This window comes from Mustela putorius, unplaced genomic scaffold, assembly GCF_011764305.1.
Source record: "Mustela putorius furo isolate JIRA1106 unplaced genomic scaffold, ASM1176430v1.1 tig00000544_pilon_pilon_pilon, whole genome shotgun sequence".
NCBI classification, from domain to species: domain Eukaryota; kingdom Metazoa; phylum Chordata; class Mammalia; order Carnivora; family Mustelidae; genus Mustela; species Mustela putorius.
This window is the reverse complement of record NW_025421409.1, coordinates 101,903-116,383: the sequence shown is the minus strand read 5'-3', so window position 1 is coordinate 116,383 and position 14,481 is coordinate 101,903. Positions and strand designations below refer to the sequence as shown.

Sequence of the window (14,481 nt, the reverse complement as noted above, 5' to 3'; positions counted from 1 at the left end):
TTCTCTGAAATCATCTGAGAGTTCGCACACCCAAACTCTGTGTCCTTCTATTCAGGGGGACAGGAGACCTGCACCTGGTAGCCACTGCAAGGGCACCAATTGCATCTCTCTCATTCCTTCTCACCCAGATGGTTAGCTCTCAGCAGCCTCTCTTGATACAGCGTGAATTAGGGTCTAGTTCAGGGGCAGAAACGTCCCTCTTCACTTGTCTGGGCCTCTGTGGCCCCACAAAATGCTAAGTGCCTGCCGAGGCTCTTGTATGGACCAGGAAGAGAAGGATGGGCTCCTGAGGACAGTGAACTGTCCCTGCCCCTAGCAAGACATGTCTGCTCATGTGTGAGTTAATTCAAGGAAACAAAGCTAAACAGTCCCATCCTTCATCACATCAGCTAAATTACAGGTGCCCCGTAATGCATGTTTACAACACAGAACATTTTCATTTTCACAGACAGCTCCCCTGGGCACCTGTTCTGAGCCTGGCAGAGGGGCTGCTCATGGACCCCATCTAACCCAGACTGTTTCCACCAAGTTGGGAACACAGGTTGATCCGTGCGTGGGTGAGAGCTATCTTGATCCCATGGAGACAGGGAAGTGCCATGTGAAGTGGCATCCTTCCTTTTGCTGAGCGTTAGCAGCTGTGCTCAAGGTCTTGTTGAAGGGCTCTGACTTAGGGAGCCCAGGGCAGGTCTGAGGACCTGGTGGAAGAGTAGGTGTTGCCAGGAGAGTCAGCCTGGCCTCCGCTGGAGCCTCAGGCACAAGGGAGCCCCTCTCTCTAACAACTCGCTGCTCATGCTTGTGTCTCTATAGAATGGAGCCTGGATACGATATTAGAGGTCAGCTCAGAGGAAGAAGACCCTCCAGGTAGGGAAGTACACTCAGGTAGGAACCAAGGGGAGAGGGTTCCTGGGAACAGGCAGATTACAGCAGTTACTTTGTAGATAGCGAGTGGGAGGTAGGAAATAAAAAAGATGAAGTATATGTATTAGAGGATTTCTTTCTGTTTTTCAGCCATGGAGAGATTTTATTTTTTAGAGAGAGTGAAGGATTGGGGGGAGGGGCTATGGGAGAGGGAGATGGTGACTCCAGGCTGAGCCAGGAACCTAATGCAGGCCTGCTCCCATGGATCAGAAACCCAGCTGAATGCAGACATTGAAATGACTGAGCCATCCAGATTCAGTCTCTGTTTTGTTCTTTTCCTGTAATGGTAGGTTTTTGTTTTTTTTTTTTTTGTTTTTTTTTTTTTATTTTCAGAAAAACAGTATTCATTATTTTTTCACCACACCCAGTGCTCCATGCAATCTGTGCCCTGTATAATACCCACCACCTGTTGCCCCAACCTCCCACCCCCCGCCACTTCAAACCCTTCTGATTGTTTTTCAGAGTCCATAGTCTCTCATGATTCACCTCCCCTTCCAATTTACCCCAAATCCCTTCTTTTGAAATAGAAGTAGTCTGCCTCTGGGCTTTGAAGGTGCTCTGTTTGTAATCCTCTTTTCTTATTTGATATTTATGATTCTCTCCAAAAGTGAAGTGAGGCTGCATTTCTCCCTGCCAAACATAAGAGCCTTTGGAGACCCTCCTAGGCTTGTTGGAATTCCAGACCTGTGTAAAGGCTGCTAAGCTGGTCGCACACCCTGGTGCTCGAGGATCCCACTGAGCTGTTTTCTGGATGACCCTGCCCAGGACAGGGGCTCTAGAAGTGGGACCATTGTCTCTGCTCCTGTCTGATCCCGCTGCTCCAGCCACACGGTAATGGACCTGCTCCCCACATCATGGTCCCAGACCACCCTTGGGCCTTCCTTCAACCCGCTTGGGGCCCCCCCCAGTCTTGCCAGGGCTTGGGGGCTTGGCATGATTGCTGGCAAGCGCTGGGGTTTATATATCCATGCTCGCTGTGGAAACCTGTCTCCACACTGACAGCCTAGGTGAATTTGGATATGTCATTTTCCCTCTCCTGTCACATTCACCTCTTCTCTTGGCTAGGACTCTTGTGGGCTATAGTAACACTCAAGTATGATTCCAGTGTCTATGATCAGCCCAGGCATAGGGCAGTACCTTTATTGCCCAGTTGCCTGTCACACTCATGCTCAGCACAAGCCAGGCCCATGGAAATCACCTCCATGCTAGCTGGTTTGGCTCACGGGTCAACTGAGGTAGGACTAGGGAGGATGGCAGTAAACCCATCATCATTGCTCCACTGTTGCCATTTCACAGAGCAATCAGGTTGTCGGAGGTGAGAGGAGAAGGGAAAGAAGCAATTCATGATTCGGGGAAGGATGAGGGAGCATAGCAGGAGGGAGCCGAGGAAGGCAGGAAATCATGGGGACAGAAAGTCATGGGCAGCACCTTGGATGCCTCTTGAAAGAATGGGATGACAGGCTTTGGTTGCAGGTGCCAGTTCTGAAATGTAAGGGCCAGAAAGGGCCCAGAGACCCTGGAGGACTTCATATCAGTGGGCTAAGGGGATCATGGTTCTGGGGCTGGTGAGATGGGGGGACTGCAGAGCTGAGGACAGAAATTGAGTATTTGGGTCAGGGACATGATCCTGGGAGAAGTGGCCTGAGTCCTCACCTCAGCCTGACTGTCCCCTTTCCCTTCGCAAGGCATGGCCATGTCTGTTACCATCGCTCTGCCCAGAGAAGACTATTTCGCAGACGTAGAAGATTCAGAACAATAGATCCATAATCCGTGTGCCATCATTTCCTCTTTCATTCCGTTATACTCTTTCTTTTCTTTCTTTTTAGTTTCTTTAGGTAATGAATTATTTTCTTTTGAGATGGAGTGAGATCATGGGATGGGGTGAGGGGCAAAAGGAGAGAGAGAGAGAGAGAATTCCAGGCAGATTACCCACTGAGTGCAGAGCCTGACAGGGGACTCGACTCCACGACCCTGAGACCATGGCCTCAGGACTCACACACTTCACCAGCTGAAGAAACCAGGCACCCCTCCTCTCTCTTACTGCTAACCTCCTTTTGGTAGCTTCGGCTACTTTCCTCTTTCCTGCTTTTTATGATTCTCATCCTGTAGGACCTGGGCTTATGCAGGCACTTGCTCTTCTCAGATCTTCAAATCTATAGTCTCTGTCCTCAGCCCTGCTCAGCAACTTCCTCAGCATTTTCCTGGTTTCTGGTCCCCAGTCTGCATGAAAATGCGAGTGCACAAATGAGCCATAGGCAGACCGAACATGAAGATGGGTTTCTGACCACAACCAATCCAGGACCCAATCCTTGTTGTCAGCCGAGCAAGCAGGCTTACTATGTATGTCAGACTTGGAAGGAGGTTGGCTGCTGTATCTAGCAAAAGGCCAGGAATCTGCACCAGATCCCGCAGAACAATGGGCCCAAATGGCCATAGTTCTATCTGAGAGCTTCCCTAACTCTTGTCCCCACTCCCCACCTAGGTCTGACGGACCAGAAAACATCAATTTGGGACCCCGAACAGGCACATAGGATGCCTCACTTCTAGACAGCTCACTAAGGCTCTCTGGGCCAATAGGCTCCCATCGGGCATAGCTGAGGCCTTCCCTTTTCCCCACTAGCATGAGTTCTCACTCTTCTGCTTGATGTGGAGTCTCTGCCAAATGCACATAATGGTGGCTTGACTCCCTTGCTCTAGCAAGCTCTGATATTCTTTGCCTGTTGTTATTTGCTTGGCCTTCCTTTACAGGACAAGTCATACCAGAGGTCCCGCCAAGACCCCGTCTGAGCTGCCGTTGCTTCAAAACCACAGCTTTCCAGCCTGGCACCTGGGCCTTCTTCTGGGGTCCCCTTTTTTTTTGGCCTCCTTGGTGGAACCAGACCATTCCTTTTTGTCCGCTTATGCTGTCCTTTTGGTTACAATGTTGTATTGTTCTGTGCAAACCTGTTGTGAGTCATAAGAAGAAGAATCAGAGCTTGGAACCATATATAGGCTCTTGTGAATCTTGTCTGAGCCTGCCTCAGAGACCAGGGAGATTGATGATCTCAGCAGATTGTTATCCACCGCGATGAACTGAGCTGAAGGTCCCCAATCACAAAAGCTGAAGTTCTCCCACTAAGTCAATGTTGGGTCCTGGCAGTATCCTCTCTGGGTTTCCACTGGGTGGGGAGTCCAGACTGATGGGTCTGTGTTCAGAGGTGGCCAAGTGTCATTTCGGGGGGCTCAAGACATGAGATATACTAATGTTCTATTTTGACCAACCATCACCACTTCTGTTCGGAATCCTCTAAATGTAAATTCTCTCTTCTCCCAGAAAACAAAAATGTCTGCTTCCTGTATGTACTCTCCTCACAATCTCAAGTCTTATTCCCCGCAACTTTGCCAATGATGATTTGGGTCTTCAGGGCCCACTCTGGACAACCTGATTTGACAAAATCGTTCATTTGAGAGGCAGGCATGTAACACACAAGATATTGGGTCAAGGCTCCCATCTAGTTCTTTGTTCATTTTGTATATGCTTAGTTAAAATACTACTTCTCATTTCCCATAAACGGCTTGCTGCCATTCACCCAGAATGACCCCTTTACTCCTTTTTTTCTTATTATAATCACTATACTAATTATTATCCTTGTTAAGTGAGAACATAGCCTATGCCACTCCTCTCTGTGCTTCTGACCGCAGGATGTGCCATCCATCCCTGGACCCCATGGCAAATCCTTCTGGGAAATTCAGATTTCAACAAATGAAATGAATCACCAAGACTGGAAATTCCAACTCCTGGGTGAGCTCCAAAAGGCGGCGACTTTAATTGTTCGGGCACACGACTTGGAGGATTTACTATTTATGCCACAAATTAGAACAATGTTCCCTTTATTGGAAACTGCATAAATAAGAAAGCCTGTAAGAAACCTATCTCTAATTTGGGGGAAATTGACTCATAATACAATTTATGTGGAAGATGGAATATGGATCCGTCTGAGCCTATTGTTGGCATAGTGATTTTCGTGCCATTGCTGTAGATTTCTAGTTGGCAGGAGGTAGTGGTATTTGTGTTACTGTTTACACCTTTTGGTCCATAAAGTAAGACAGAACAGTCTCTGAAAGGCCTTAAGGAAGAAGCTGTTTGGCATTAAGGCTGATCCTCATGGCTAAGGGGATTAGTTCTCTTGGGCAATAGGGGTTCCTGTTTGGAAGCACCCTATAGTGACCCTTAACATGTTCTTGTTTGTTGTGTTTGTCTTCATAGTGGTCATAGTGCTGGTCCACTGCGTTCTAGCCAGAGTCTTACAAGCATCTATACAGATGTTCTCTCATCACATGCATGGTCAAGATCTTCCAATACAGTTGCCTGTGAAGATGACTAGACCATGTTCAGCAGTGAAGTGTGGGATCTCTGGTCTTCTCTGACTGGGCCAACCTCTCCCAAGGCCCAAAATGGGGACAGACACGTGGAAGACATGAACGGGCAGTGCCATGACCATACATAACAATAGGTCTCAGGGGGTCAAGCCTCTGCCTTCGGCTCAAGTTATGATCTCAGTGTGCTGGGATTGAGCCCCACATCAGGCTCTCTGCTCAGTGGGGAGCCTGCTTCCCTATCTCTCTGCCTGACTCTCTGCCTACTTGTGATCTCTCTGTCAGATAAATTAATAAAATCTTAAATAAAATAATAGGTTTCTTGCCTGAAGTGTGTAGCCCAGGAAATCAACCCATTATCTACAGTTTTCTCCTTGGAAAGCATCAGAATACAATCTGGGCCATCCGGCCTATAAAGTGTACCAATAACCTCTGTAGCAATTGTCCTCAAATGACCAGGAAATGGTTTGTGACTGAGTCTGTGCCTGATTTCTTTCCCTATACGCACCTGAGGCCCAGCAGATACAATAGCCCTGACAAAGACATGGGATGTCATGCTTCTAGACCACCGGCTACAGCTTTCTTATGCCCAGAGGCTCTAATTGGGGCATCCCTGAATCTTGAATCTCTGCCGAAATGCAAGTGATAGTGGCTGACTCCCCAGGCATGGAGCTGGGCTAAGTCAGGGGTACTAGGCCCACCCTGCTCTAAGGGAACCCTGCGAAGTCTGGTTCTGGCTCAGGTACTACCCACACTGGTGTTTTCCTGACTTGGGTGGCTCTGGACACGTACAACTCCCACTCGATTTCAACTTCCAAGATTGCTCCAGCAAGGGTCTGCTTCCAGAAGTTCCCTTCCCTTTTTCTTCAGCTTTAGAAATATGAAGACTGAGGCATGACACAACCATGTGGAGTTGCTGAATAAGATTCTGGATGTCTGGGACATAGTGCGGGCAAAAGTTTAGATTTGAAGTGGGGCCATGAATTCCGAATGTTTGGAACTGATGAGCATAGAGTTTCCCTGAATGCAAGAGAAAGTAGGAAAATAATTCTGGAGAACCTTGGTGAGTATCCTGGGGAGGAAGTTGGCAGGTTGTTGGTATGGAAGGGCCCCTCTAAGAGAAGAAGGAACAAGTCCCCTGCCCTGTAAGGAAATAATGGAGAAAGTCTGTAGAGACATGATCTGGGGAGACGCTTTGCAAAGGAGTGGGAAATTTGCCCACTCAGAGCCAGTGCAGCCCCTGTTCACTCTCGGCCAGGCCTTAGGCCAAGCTGTTTGTACACTTGCTCAGATCAACAAGTGGTAAGACACTGAAGGTCACAGGTTTAATTTATTAAGCCACCAAAGCACCAATTCAGGTGGCCATTTTCCCAGTGCGTGCATAGTAACTGGTCCGCCAGTGTTGGTCAGTAAATGAAATCTAATTCTTGGCAGAGCCATCCTATGACAGTTGGCTTGGAATGTCCCAGGTTCTCAGCAGTTGAGCAGACCACTCACTGGCCACTAAGTGTGGTCAGCTGGTCCCTAGGAAGGCTCCATGTGAGATAGCTGGTAATATGAAGACTGACGGAGGATGGCCATGGTGGGTTTTTTCCACAGGCACTTCAGAGGGGCTTCTCTTGGAGGTAACTGTCTTGGGGTTCGGGTCATGGGTGGAAACCTAGAGGTGGGGGGCTGAGTGAGCATGTGGACTTTTCTGTTGGCTCAGGCACCTCCTCCAGCAGGAGTGTCCAAGAAAGAGACTTGGCTGTGGGCGTCAAGGCATGATCTCACATGCTCCAGGAAGGTGACTTGTGTTCAGGGATCTCTCTCCCCAGGGAACCAACTCTATTCCTGTCCTGGACCCATCCTCATCTGTATGGTAACTCCTAGCATGTCAATTTATCTCTGTACATTTCAGGGCCCTCACTCTAGAATATGGCTTACAACCCCTTTCTGTCCCCCCACACCTCAAAAGGGCCCACATGGGGATTACAGGAGATGGTCAAAGGTGTCATCCACGAGCTGTGAAACAGCTGCATTTCTCCAATGCCTCCATGAAATGAAGGTATGTGCCCACAGGACCTACCTGTCCGGTGTTCTTAGTGCACCCCCAACTGCAAAACCTCCACAAGCCCAACTTGGATTCAGGAGGCTCTACTGAGCAGGCAGCAGATGAATAATGAGATGAAAGGATTGAACTAGGAATAGGTTATCACCCATTTCCCTGGGTTCTTCTGCCAGCAGGATGTCCACAGTTCTCTCTATTATGATGTATTTCTCAGGATCTTGCCTCAAGGATTAAGAAGAAATGTTCACCCGAGGTGAAGAATATCAACTGGCCTGAAGCAGTGATTCGCGAAACATCACATCTGGCCAAACAACGGGAGGCCCCCTATGGATGGCCCACTTGAAGGTACTGTGGAAACACACTCTTTAGGTTCATTTCAGAATAATGAGTCTATTTTCATCAGTGACCCATATTTAAGACAAAACTATGAGATGTTCAGCTACATTCCTCTCTCCTGTATGCAATGGTGGATGATCAAGTCAATCGGTAGTGCCTCTAACTCTAGACATCAAGATACACTCCACCTCCAGAATGGGCTCCTGTTGAACAGTAAACAAAATCTCTAGCCAACGTGTGGACCGTTAGTTGTTTTTTTCCTCTTTTGCCTACATTCTTTGTTTTTCTTATGTTCAATTAGCCACCATAGATTACATGTTTAGTTTCTGATGCAGTGTTCAGTGACTCATTGTTTGCATAGAACACCCAGTGCTCCTCACCACATGTGTCCCCCTTAATACCCATCGCCCGATACCCCCTCTGCTCCCCTCCCCTCACCCTTCTGTAACCCTCAGTTTTTTGCAGGAATCCAGAGTCTCTCATGGCTTGTCTTCCTCTCTGATTTTTTTCCCATTCAGTTTTCCCTCCCTCCCCCTATGGTCCTCTGCACTATTCCTTGTTTTTTTTTTTTTTTTTTTTTTTTTTTTTTTTCCTTTTTTAAAGTTTTTCTGTGTTGTTAGTCATCATACAATATGTCATTAATTTTTGATGCAGCATTCCAAGATTTGTTGCTTATGTATAACACCCAGTGCTCCATACAATACGTGCCTTCCTTACTACTCACCACCAGGCTCATGCATCCCCCACCCCTCCCCTCCAAAACCATCAGTTTGATTCTCAGGGTCCACAGTCTTTTTTTGATCCTTTACATGAACAGAACAAAATCATGTAGTATCCATCTATGTGCCAGAACACACACTGAACCCTACCTTTTGGGGAGTATTTAAAAAAACTTCATTTAGATAAGTATCGATTTTATGTATTTCCCTCCACTGGTCCACTCATACAGAAATGCTGTGTTAAAAAAACAGTGATTCGTTTCTCATAATTACTCACGAAGAGCCTGTTTTTCCAACACACAGTGACCGAGAAATTGGTCAGTGAATTCACAAAGGTTGAGAGATAACAAAGTACCTAGCCTTAGCTACACACAGAGAGAAAGCAGATCAAATACATAGATGGTGAGAGAATGACATAATTTGATTAGTATGTGCTTAGAGAAATATGACTTTGGAAAATGGAATTGGTGTTAACACTGCTTTTGATTTCATCTGGGACCCATGTTAAACTTTGTTCTAGAAATGTCTGATGACTCAGGACGGTAAAAATGGATAGGGATGGTGTTTTCAATCAAGAATGGGACCTCTATTTATTCTCAATATGTGTTTCTTTTCCCCTCTTCACCCTAAAGTTGGGCTAGTGACTCTATGGGGGGGTGCAGGTCACCTCCCCTCATTTCATTTCCTTTCAAAAACAGAGGGATAATGTGTGAGGCCAGAGTTCAACTTTGGAAAGGAAGTCTTTCCTCTCATGTGCCACCCTTGTCTGTGACTAGGCACCTGTCTGGACAGAATGAGTTGGCCACTGTGCAGCTCGAGTGACTCTGAAAGGTCTATGATGACACCATCACCATGGCGACGAGAGAGACACCTCTGCTGTGCTGTCCAAAGGTCCCTCTTTGGGCTGAGTGAGTCATTGAGACACGTACAACTCTCAAGGATGGAAACAGGATTGGAAATATTTTGTGTGGCTGCTGTTGTGATATGTTCTTACAGATCTCCGGACTGCTGTTTGCTGCTAACCAGATAGTTCACTCTTCCTCCAAATATTTTCTCATCAATGATAATTTTCTCTCTCCAACTTGTCATTCGTAGTTATACAAATGTTTTATAGTTTAGTTTTATCCCTTGATTTCTATTTTTGGTTATTCTACCAAGCTAGCTGCCTTTTGTCCTTCGTTGTGAAAACTGTACTCCTCCCTGTGATATCCTGCACCAAACCCTTGACACACTAGGTTCCCCTAGGGGAGAAAATACGGCAATGTCTATTTTCATTTCTGTCCAAAATTATATATTCCAATATATGTTCAATATATATATTCGCGATAAGCACCTCCTGAAGCCAACTTGAAAATAGGACCGGCTCCTTCTCCCCTGAACTGTGAACAGGCCTAATATGGGGAAATTCATCAATTCAATTAAAGGGGCCCACTGCCTCCAAACACCTCCCCCCCCCCCCCCCCGGCCCAGCTCAGCCTGAGAAGCCTCAAGTGCCTGCCTTTGGGGACCCAGCGGGATTGCCCACAGGAAGGACGCATGGATGAGCCTGAAAGTCCCACCCTCTGCCAGAGGAGAGAAAGTTTGTCATTTACCCGGGCGCTGGGCTGTCACCACTCCGGGTTCCTTCCTCACCCGGCTCCGGGCGTTGAGCCCCCAGCCTGCGGGGAAGCGGCTGGACCTGGAAGCCCCGATTGGGGGCAGGAATCGTTTGGCGGCAGCTCGGCCGCCCCGCTCCCCCTCCGGAGCCCTTCTACCTGGCCCTGCCGCCTCGACCCTTACCTGAGGGGGTCTCGGCCACTTGCAAACTCTGCTAGCGGAGCCCAGCAGGCGCCAGGGTCTCCCTCGGCGACTCGCGCGTCCCGCTTGGCTCGCCCGCTCCGTGGGCGCCTTCCCCGCTGCCAGCCGCTGCAGTGGCATCCAGCAAAGCCGACTCGGGATCGCCTTTCTCGCCACCAAGCCTGCTCAGCGCCGGGTCCGGGGCGGGGGGGGGGGCTGCTCTTCGGGGCTGGCGCAGGGGGCCACCCTGCGCGTGGCCAACGGGAAAGTGCAAGAGTGTGCGTCCTGGATTGCAGCAGCGGCGACAGCGGCGGCCGAGGACTAGGAGGCGGTGGCGACGCCAGCCGGCGAGCCGGGGAGGCGGGCGGCGGCGCGAAGTGGAAGCCCGGTTCCCGCGAGCCTGGCGCCCGGGCGGGCGGCACTGCGGGTGCCCTGCGCCGGGACGAGGCCCCGAGCGCGCGCGGCCACCGGGTCGGGGGATGGCGAGGCCGGGGCACGGCGGGCGCGGGCGGCGGCTGGGCGCCGGGCGCCGGGCTCCGGCCGCTGTGCCTCGCGCTCGCCGCCTCGCGCGCTGCCTCGCTTGCTGCCCGGACTTCCCGTCTCCCGCCCGAGCTCCCCCCGCGCCGCCGCCGCCGCCGCCAGCAGCATGCCTCAACGGGGCGAGCGCTGCCCCCGCTTAACTCCTTACGTGCCACCTGGCCCTCCCGCAGCCGTCCGCGGAGCCAGGCAACTCAGCCCCAGGCAGGCCTCCCGGCCTCGCTTTGCTTGTCTCTAAAATGGGCTCGCGGCCCGGCTCTGGGGAGTCGGGTAGAGAATTAACGGAACGGATTAGTGATGCGAAGTGCCATGCGGCGGGCATTAAGGAAGTGCTCGATAAATGGCAGAGGATTGGCTGCTTCTGCTGCTGCTGCTGCTGCTGCTGCTGTGCTGGGTTAGCAGGTTACCTTGTAGAGTAAACACCCTGAAAAGGGCGGTTTGGTTTGCTGGTGTTTACTTTGTTCTTTTTAACTGGAAATAGGTTTAAGCTGTGTGACCCTGGGCTAGTCATTTACCCTCTCTGAGCCTGTTGCAGAAGATTCCCTCTGCACTGTGTGACCTTGGGTCTCAGCACCCCCTCTGAACCTCTTGTAGTAGCCTCATCTGTAAAGTGGGGGATGATCGATGTGGCTCACCTTCAAAGGACCTCCTGCAAATCTCTGGAAAGGGAGCTGCTCTCAAGAGAACCACCATGGAGCCAATCTCCTAAATGCCAGGCACCTGGCCAGGGTAGTTCCAAACACATCACCTCATTAAGTTATGGAAACAACCCTAAGAGGCAACTTGTTTCTTTTCTTTCTTTCTTTCTTTTTTTTTTTTTTTTAAGATTTTTTATTTCTTCATGTAACAGAGAGAGAGATCACAAGTAGGCAGAGAGGCAGGCGGGTGGGGGGTGGGGGAGCAGACTCCCCGCTATGCAGAGAGCCCCATGTGGGGCTCCATCCCAGGAGATCATGACCTGAGCAGAAGCCAGAGGATTAACCCGCTGAGCCACCCAGGCCTCCCGAGGCAACTTGTTTCAACTCCCCTTCGCAGGTGAGAGATTTGGCGCCCCAGGATGTTAAGTTCACCCAAGTTAGCACGCTTACAGAGGATTGGAGCTGGACCCAAGGACCTTCTGACTCCCAAACCAGTACCGTTAAGCTGGGGATTGAAGGAGAAGCTCTAATGTGGGCCAACCTTTGTTGAGGCTAGCAACCAGAATTTGCATCTGCATTTCTTTAATTAGAACATGTTGTATTTCCAATTATAAAATTAATTCTGGTCTAATGTAGGTATTTCAGAAAATACTAAAATATAGGAAGGAAAGCAAATCAACCCTATTCCTACCACCCCAGGAGGTAATAATGAAGATCTTGATGTAGTTCCCCCACTCTTTTTTTCTATACCCACATGTAAAGGCAGTTCGCATAAGGCGAATAATCCCAAGCACACCACCATTCCGTATCAGGAGATAGGAAGGGTCTGGCAGATGCAATTCATGAACCCCTTGCTGAGGCTGGACCCCCCAGGTGCCCCCAGCTTCAACAAACCCAGATGACAGTTACCCTACCACTAGTCCAATAGAAACCTTACCAGGTTGGGGATTTGTGCATTTCACCCAGTTACCATTGGACAAACCCTGCTCTGATGCTTTCCCTTCTCCCACTGTTCCTGTGTCTTTTAGAAGACCAAATCATTCCTTTGCCTGGAGTACAGAGACTACAGATGTCACACACACCTTCCAGGCTGCCCAACCCCATCAGGAACAAAGCATTCCCAGAGTGAAGTCCCCAGGAGGACCGAGGCAGTGCTACGGCTTAAAGGTGCAAGCAATCTGGGTTCAAATCTGTGCTCTGTCTCAAGCAGCTGTCACCTCTCTGAGTCTGTTTCACATCTATAACATGGGGCAGAAAGAACACCAACCCTCTGGAGTCGTGAGGCTTACACAAGACGAAGACCAGTAAATACTCAACTCATAGCAGCTATTGCTTTTCATTAGGGAGGAGAAGTGATCTGAATAACACTAATACTGATTGTCAACAACTGTTGAGTCCTTGCAAAGTGCAGGCACAATTCCCATTAATGCCTAACAACAACTTCAGGTGATCGGTATTAGGACTTAGTCCATTGAGAGATGGGGAAACTGAGGCCCAGAGAGATGAAATCCTCTGTCAGAGGGTACATAGTAAGCTCACAGTAGAGGTTGGGTTAGATCCCAGCTCTTCTGGCCCCTGCGGCCCAATCACCAGCACAATTCCAAATGGCAGACTTGGTACCTTTCCCATGTCCTCCTCGTCCCTCCCCAGCTCAGAACCCTCTTGCTCTGTCTGGGGGACAAACCTCCTCCTGGGAGTGATCTGAGTGATCTAGGGACTGACACCTGGCTATGGAGCCCCCTGCAAGGTGCTGGGGATCTGAGAACAGAGCTATTAATCTCCAGCAGCCAACGCCAATCCCCAACGCCCCCTCAGGCATAGGCACTGGGCTCATGGAGAAATGGAAAAAGCCCCAGGCTGGGACTCAAGCAGGTGAAGTTCAAATGTTAGGCAAGTGTCCTGGATTGATCACTCCCCATTTTCATCAGCCACAAAAGGACGAATAATGTTTTCCCTGCCTACTTCCTAGGGTTGTTGGGAAAATTATGGATTGGAAAACACCTTGAGGGTAGAACCATGTAAAAATACACAGCTGTGATGTTAGAGTCATCACAGGCATCACCATACAAGCAGTACAACAGAGCATCGTGACATTCTGTAGCCGTGGAAACTGGGGGCTCTGGAGACAGGATTGTTTTCCTCCATATAATGTCCACCATGTGGAGGGAGGGGGCTGATTCTGCTTTTTCTTCCCTTGCCTAATTCTTGGGGTTGCCAGGGCACCATCCAAACACTGTGTAACCCCCTTGCTGGTCTCTGAAACCAAGAGATTGAGATTCGCTATAGAGAGTAAGGAGTAGGGGCTCCTGGGTGGCTCAGTGGGTTAAGCCTCTGTCTTCAGCTCAGGTCATGATCTCAAGGTCCTGGGATTGGGCTCACTGCTGGCCAGGGAGCCTGCTTCCCCCTCTCTCTGCCTGCCTCTCTGCCTACTTGTGATCTGTCTGTCAAATAAATAAATTTTTTTAAAGATTTTATTTATTTATTTGTCAGAGAGAGAGAGAGAGCACACAAGCAGGAAGAGGCAGAGAGAGAAGCAGGCTCCCTGCCGAGCAAGGAGCCCGATGCAGGACTCGATCCCAGGACCTTGGGATCATGACCTGAGCCGAAGGCAGTGGCTTAACCAACTGAGACACATAGGTGTCCTGAAATAAATACATAAAATCTTAAAAAAAAAAAAAAATAAGGAGTAAAGTTTTAGGATTTTTGTCTAAACCGCACACACAGTCAGTTCGGGCAGAATGAGACAGTCCATTTCCTCTAGGCCTGATCATTGGACAAACTCTAATTTTTGCTAAGGTCCTGCTCTGAGCGGGTCCTTGGCCTGGCCCTCTTTTGGGTATCAGGTTTCTGAGCCTCTTCCTCTCTCTGCTCTTGCTACTTCAGCACAGAATCTTACTGTTTCTTGGCCCAAGTCTGCTGCAGGACTCACGGAGGAGAGTGAAGAAACAAAGCCATCTTTGAAATCAATTATAAAGACCAAAACAATGATGTAAGAGAGCTTCTGTGAGTAAGATGATGTAACACCTCCAAGCTATGTTCATAGAACAAGTCACTAACCAGTACATCCCTGTCTTTGAACCACAGCGTCTAAAAATAGTATTTGCTGTAATTTCCTGAGTAGCTGATATAAATGGAAAGAGTGTTAGAGTAG

General features: G+C 49.2%; 2 long non-coding RNA genes across 2 annotated transcripts; both read left to right on the top strand.

The window, feature by feature from the left end:
* Positions 1-626: 626 nt before the first annotated feature.
* Positions 627-5,471, top strand: LOC123392377. The gene is made up of 3 exons (XR_006607100.1): positions 627-861; positions 1,527-4,699; positions 5,165-5,471. It is a non-coding gene; the product is annotated as an uncharacterized LOC123392377 (long non-coding RNA).
* Positions 5,472-11,599: 6,128 nt separating this feature from the next.
* Positions 11,600-14,331, top strand: LOC123392380. Its single transcript, XR_006607103.1, has 3 exons — positions 11,600-11,727; positions 12,359-12,497; positions 14,214-14,331. It is a non-coding gene; the product is annotated as an uncharacterized LOC123392380 (long non-coding RNA).
* Positions 14,332-14,481: the final 150 nt, after the last annotated feature.